The sequence below is a fragment of the Bison bison genome, unplaced genomic scaffold (assembly GCF_000754665.1).
Source record: "Bison bison bison isolate TAMUID 2011002044 unplaced genomic scaffold, Bison_UMD1.0 scf7180017864492, whole genome shotgun sequence".
Classification (NCBI taxonomy): domain Eukaryota; kingdom Metazoa; phylum Chordata; class Mammalia; order Artiodactyla; family Bovidae; genus Bison; species Bison bison.
The window spans coordinates 9,996,318-10,001,759 of NW_011495051.1; the positions used below are offsets into that span (position 1 = coordinate 9,996,318).

Below are 5,442 nucleotides of genomic sequence, written 5' to 3' on the forward strand. Positions count from 1 at the left end.
AGTCCATGGGGTTGCTAAGAGTCGGACACGACTGAGCGACTTCACTTGCACTTTTTCACTTTCATGCATTGGAGAAGGAAATGGCAACCCACTCCAGTGTTCTTGCCTGGAGAATCCCAGGGGCAGGAGAGCCTGGTGGGCTGATGTCTATGGGGTCACACAGAGTCGGACACGACTGAAGTGACTTAGCAGCAGTAGCAGCAGCAGGGAATTGGAATGGCAGTAATCCTGCAAAGATTTACTGGGTGCCTGCTGATAGGATGGCAAGCAGGTGAAGGTTCCTGCCCTCCTGGACTTTACGGCCACAGAGAGAACAAGGCCAGTTCTCTGGTAATTAGGGGAAGGACAGAGGCCATGTGCACCCACAGGGTGATGTTTAACTCAGCCTGGGGATAAAGCTTCCTGGAGGAGGTGATATCTAGCTAAGCTGATTCCTGGTGGTAGCCAGGTGGTGGGTGGAGGTGTGGGCTGGAAAAGTGTTTGGGGCACCAACTGCTGGGACCTAGTGGGATAGATAGTGTGCTCTCTCGGGGAGTTACAGGCCTTCTGGAAGGCCGAGCACAGGCCCACGATGGCCAGAGGGAGGCTGGAGAGGTCAGATGAGGCAGGCATTGTGCAGAGAGCAGCCTCTGAGTGAGGGCTTTTGCACAGGGAGTGGCTTGGCTGGATTGTAGCTGTTTTTTTTTTTCAGTTGAGGTATAATTGATACATTAAGTTAGTTTTAGGTGTTCAACATAGTGATTCGATTTTTATATTTCAGGAAATGATCACCACACTGAGTATAGTTAACATCTTTGTGTGCATGTGATCAGAACTTTTATGACTTACTCTCAGCAGCTTTTACATGTGCAATACACTATTATTCACCATGCATTGTAGTCACCATGCTGTGCTCTACATCCTTAGGACTCATTCATCTTGTAACTGGAGGTTGGCACCTTTTGACCCCCTTCACGCATTTCACCTCCTCCCTGCTCGCCTCTGGAAACCACCAGTCTGCTCTCTGCGTCTCTGGTCTGACTTTTGAGTAGCTCATCCTGGCTGACATGACTGGGGTGTGTGCTGGGGTGGGAGTGAGGAGGCCTGGGGGAGAGGCCAGCCGGGAGGCGTCGCTGGGTCCAGCCTTGTCCGGGGTGATGGAGGAGGCTAGAGGAGGTGCACTGGTCTGAGCTGTTTCAGGATCTGGCCGGTGGTGAGGTGAGGACTGTGTTGTCCTGGCTGGTGGAGGCGTCCGGATTCTGAGTGCTGCACCTCGGGAGTGCAGCATTGTTCTCTCTGCCCTGGTCCTGAGCAGCCTCAGACTTTTCCTCTCATGCTGCCTACTCGGTCCTTTCTTTTTCTTTTTAAAAATCTTTTTGGCTGTACCGCATGGCATTTGGGCTTTTAACTTCCCTGACCAGGAATCAAACCTGCACCCCCTGCACTGGAGGTGTGGAGTCTTAACCTGGCTCACCAGGGAAGTCTCCTCCCTGTCCCTCCCTCGCATCTGGAAAGAAGGTGGACACTCAAGAAAATCCTGCTCACACATCCCACTGAAATGGTGACTGAGGCCCCAGTTGGTAAGTGGGAAGAAATAAAGATTGCTTTCGGCCAAGTCACTTCACTAACCTTTCGTGAGTCCCTACTGTGCCTTAAGCAGCATCATGCTGCTTTCTCCTGTGTGATGTCATTTAGCAGCACTGAGCGTTAGCTGTCTTGTCTATAAAATGAGAGGCAGTGTGTTCCTGGGCTGCTTTAACAGCAGTTGGTTGAATGAATGCACAAATGAATCAGACTAACTGGAGGGTGGGGAGTCGGGCCAGTGAGCTCAAACCTCAGTCTCCCATGCAGACCCTTTTCCCACTTTTGAGGGGAAAGGAGATCCTCTCTATGAATAAAGTTATTATTAAAATTACTTTTCCTTATAACATAGCCACCTTGCAGAGAATTAAGGGAGTAGGAAAAACAAAACACATGCATTTCCAGTTTGCATTTCTCTACTAGTAATACTAAAATTATTATTGCTCTGATGCTTTTCTTTCCAGTGTAAATGTTCTGAGGGGTGGGGAGTGGACATGACCATATTGTATGTCCATTGTTGAGTCCTGTTTTTCTCACGTGGCTGGATTCTGAGCTCCCGGGCCAGGCCTCAGATCCCTGGGTCCCCCTGGAGACAGCCGAGGATGCAGCCCGACACTTGGGGTGATATGTTGATTGGGGAGCAAAATTCACAGGATGAGATTTCAGGCTGCAGGCGATGTGCACAAGTTGACTTGGGAAGTCAGGGCCTTTTAGGATCCACTTGTGAATCTCAGCTTCCAGCCTTCTCTTCTTGGGGCTTAGTGGAGATCACTTAACCTCTCATACAGCCAGCCCTCTGGATGGAAGGGAAGGGCTGGAAGGAAAACTATGAATATGGTCCTCATCTCCTCCAAAAGAGAGCACTGATTCCTGGAGGGCTTCTAGGAGGTGGTAGCTGGTGGGAGATTTGGAGTTAGAGATGCAGGAGTCTCCAGTCTCTAGATCTAGTGCTGGACCTTTGGAAAAGAAGGCCCAAGTTGGTTGGGGAATGTCCCATGGATTTGGAGAGTGAGTGGAAATAACTGGTATCTTTCCACATCCAGTTTATATGGGCAGAAATCCAGAGTTGCTGTTCCTTAGGGGAGTCGAGATCCCAGAAGCTGAGGAGTATAGGCCCCAGGGGAGCATTCCAGCTTTGCCCTGGGTACACACACTAAAATTGTGGAGTTTCAGCCAAATCCCCAAGGCCTGGATCCTGCCAGCTGAGGGATTCTGACCTCTGCAGCCAGCCCCTTCCCTATCGTGGCCATGCCCCCCTGTGCCTGATGCCTCTTAGTGCCTGGGCTGGGCTCTGAGTCCTGCTGCAGTCCTAGGAATGTGGCAGCAGAGGGAGGCCTTTGGATGGAGGTGTGCTCCCTGCCTTCCACCTCTGTCCTGTTCAGTGCCTGGGGCCTCCCCTTCCTGTGACTCTTCCTGGGGATCGTGGACTCCAACTCACAGATGACCCCGCCCTGCCTCCTCCCCTTCAAGCTGAGCGACAGACGCATCTAGGCATCCTGATTCTACTCTGAGCTCTTCACACTGCCCCAGCCAGGGTCAGACGCTGAGGCAGACACTGGCTGTCAGGGAGGGAGACTGTTCCCTCTGAGATCTGGTCCTAGTCGGCCAGAGAGACCTGCCCCGGGGCAGGGCCCCCGGCCCCTTCTTTGCAGCCACCCACTCAACTCCAAGCAGTCAGCAATTCCCCTGCCCCTCTGCAGCCCAGCCGGCTTTGTTCATGTATTTCAGCATATTCCTCCATTCAGCAGCATTTGATTATCTGTGTCTGGCCTCTGAGGGTGGAAGGGGCCCTGACCAACTCATACTTTTGAGGTTTGCATCCAGCTGTGTCTCTTACTGGCCCTGTGACCTTCAACAAGCGTCTCAACTTTCCTATGCCTCGTTTTCCTAGATTGATCTCATTAGGTTTATCAGAGCATTGAATAAGTTAAGACAGGTAAATACCCAGCATATTGCCTGGTATAGGATCCTCATCGCTAACTGTTAGCTGCTAGTGGCTGTTAGAGTGCTTTCTTCAACAGGAGCCAGGGTCCCAAAGGTGGATTTGCACACCTGCTGATCTGATGAGTGACTTTGGCAATAACTTAACCTCTTTGAGCTTCATTTTCTGATCTGTAAAATGGGTTTTCTATTTTTTACAACCTTGTTATGAAGAACAGACATAAGTTCTTTTCTGTCCATCTGTCCCCAGCATTTGTTCATCTACCCATTCATTTATCTTGTCTATTCTCCCATGGATCCATCAGTCCACCCATATGCATCCATCCATTCATATCCATCTACCTGTCATCTATCTGTCCTCTCATCCATCTGTCCATCCTCATCCACCCATTCATACCTATCCGTCCACTCAGCCAAACAAATACTTATTCAATACCTCCTTTGTGCTAGGCACATATGGGTCTGACCCTGGCTGGGGCTGTGTGAAGAGCTCAGGGTAGAATCAGGATGCCTAGATGCACCTGTCACTCAGCTTAGAGGGGAGGAGGCAGGGCGGGGTCATCTGTGAGTTGGGGTACACAGTTCTAAGGAAGAGTCACAGGACTGTGCTAGGCACATCCTCCTGGGCAATGCTTAGTACAGTACATGGCGCATAGTAGGTACCCAGTGACAAAATCACTGCAGATGGTGACTGCAGCCATGAAATTAAAAGATGCTTACTCCTTGGAAGGAAAGTTATGACCAACCTAGACAGCATATGCAAAAGCAGAGACATTACTTTGCCAACAAGGTCCGTCTAGTCAAGGCTATGGTTTTTCCAGTGGTCATGTATGGATGTGAGAGTTGGACTGTGAAGAAGGCTGAGCGCCAAAGAATTGATGCTTTTGAACTGTGGTGTTGGAGAAGACTCTTGAGAGTCCTTTGGACTGCAAGGAGATCCAACCAGTCCATTCTGAAGGAGATCAGCCCTGGGATTTCTTTGGAAGGAATGATGCTAAAGCTGAAACTCCAGTACTTTGGCCACCTCATGCGAAGAGTTGACTCATTGGAAAAGACTCTGATGCTGGGAGGGATTGGGGGCAGGAGGAGAAGGGGACGACAGAGGATGAGATGGCTGGATGGCATCATTGACTCAATGGACGTGAGTCTCAGTGAACTCCGGGAGTTGGTGATGGACAGGGAGGCCTGGTGTGCTGCGATTCATGGGGTCACAAAGAGTCGGACACGACTGAGCGACTGATCTGTTCTGATCTGAGTGACAAAATCATTTGTTCAGCTGCTCTAAAGTTCCTGTGAAAATTTATCTCAGAAAATTTCTTGGTACCCCAGATTATAAGTGCAATGATTCTCCAGCCTACCTGGTCGTAAATGAGTGTGTGCACATGTCCATAAGATGGATGGATTCCTCTTTTCCCTCCTTCTCTGCTTATGGTAATAATCGTACCGCCAAGAACCTCTCTATGATGTCTTTTAATGATCATCCTTGGTTTTTTTTTTTTTTTTTGGCAGAAGGCAGAAGCTGTTGTTGCTGAAATTTGAATTCTTTTTAGTAATCGCCTTCTGGCACTGTGCCCAGGGCACCCTCTCTGTTGTCTGTGAACCTGAAATCATGCTCCCAGAGAGACGGGCCATCCTGGGAGGAGGCAGCCGTTCCCTTAACCAGGGCTGAGACCGCTCTGATCACCATACTACTTTGGGAAGATATTTATAAAGCCCAGCTCAGGCAGCTCTAGGCAGACGTGCCAGTGTATCAGAAGCACATGGTGACTTCATTTCTTAATTCGTTTCCGGAAGTGGAGGGGAGATGGCTTTTTCTGGGAGGGTGGGGTAGGGGCTAAGTCCGTGGGCAGAGCTGGAGGGCTGGGTGTGTAGCTGGAGGAGGGGCTGGGACGGGGAGAAAGTGGCGGCTCATTTAGCTGGTGTCCCCTTCTCTGGCGTATT

The 5,442-nt window shown here is 50.2% G+C and overlaps 1 protein-coding gene across 1 annotated transcript in view; it reads right to left on the reverse strand.

Annotated features, from left to right (window-relative positions):
- CAV3 (caveolin 3) overlaps positions 1-5,442 on the reverse strand; it is a 14,002-nt gene that overhangs the window by 1,292 nt on the left and 7,268 nt on the right. The window lies entirely within an intron of this gene.